We start from the raw sequence: 1,037 nt of genomic DNA, 5'->3' as shown, positions 1-1,037 counted from the left end.
GCACAATAATGTATAGCATTTTACTTTCTGCTTACATTTATGCACCACTTCGTGTTTTTTGCTTTACATGAAATCCCGATTAAGTGCTTTAAATGTTGTGACTGTAWTGTGACATATTGTGATTAATGTGTGCAAATACTTTTTTACTGTATTRYRWAGGTCTCTTGAAATACACTTAGATGGTGTTGAATGTCAAATTTTCCTCAGACTGTTTTTCACAACATCCACTAATGTGACCGGTCTTACTTTTATTGTTCCTTCTTTTGTTGTAACAGAGACAGTGAGGAGCTCCTGCTTCGATACAAACCTGAGACTCTAAGCTATGTGCTTGGTCACCAGGAGATTGTTTATGGCAGATCATCCAACCTCAAAAATGCTGATAACTTCAACAGGTTTGGACACCGATTGAGACTAGACAGCAGCTAAATAAGAACGTAGCTGACTGCTTTTCTCTCTCTTCTAACAGGCCTAGCTTTTGTTCTTCTGCYATGTCCAGCTCTGAGAGTGAGATTGAAGCAGTTAAAGATAAGCTCAATGTCACTGAGATTCACAGAGTGATCACTCCACTCAGGTAAACTCCAGCTACTATTGCTTGTATGATTTATTTGTCTGCCTCAAGGGCTTTAAATATGTTGCTCAGTTGCTCTCTTTGAATTTTATAGTAACATTCTTGATTTTATCTTATAGGCCAAAATAAAAATGGCTCAAGTGGAAATGCATCAAATAACAATTTGATTTTCCACTTGCAGAATATTTTGCGCCTTGCAAGATAAAAGCTATAAAGCATTTTAACTAAATAGTTCTAAATCCARAAGTGTTATTTTGAATGGAAGATTTAATTTCTCTTTCTCCAGAGTTGGCTGAAAACAGAGGTCCTCCATTTCAAATCTATTACAGTCAAAGTTAAAAGAAAGTATGAACTGTGGAGGAGTTTAAACTGAGATATGAATGAAATATAGGAAAGTGAAATGTGTAGGACCCTCACTTCACAAAACTCCACCTCCACAGTTCAGGGTAATTTCCTCCATACCATCGCT

The 1,037-nt window shown here is 36.6% G+C and overlaps 1 long non-coding RNA gene across 1 annotated transcript in view; it reads left to right on the top strand.

Moving 5' to 3' along the window:
- Window positions 1–274: 274 nt before the first annotated feature.
- The window catches only part of LOC108167091 (uncharacterized), a 4,161-nt gene continuing 3,398 nt past the window's right edge, over window positions 275–1,037 (top strand). The window contains exons 1-2 of the long non-coding RNA XR_001777478.1: window positions 275–392; window positions 467–571. This is a non-coding gene — a long non-coding RNA (uncharacterized LOC108167091). The remainder of the gene's footprint in view (window positions 393–466; window positions 572–1,037) is intronic.

This window comes from Poecilia reticulata, linkage group LG17, assembly GCF_000633615.1.
Source record: "Poecilia reticulata strain Guanapo linkage group LG17, Guppy_female_1.0+MT, whole genome shotgun sequence".
Taxonomy (NCBI): Eukaryota; Metazoa; Chordata; class Actinopteri; order Cyprinodontiformes; family Poeciliidae; genus Poecilia; species Poecilia reticulata.
Note: the sequence above shows the minus strand (reverse complement) of the source record. Positions and strands in the feature narration are given on the sequence as shown.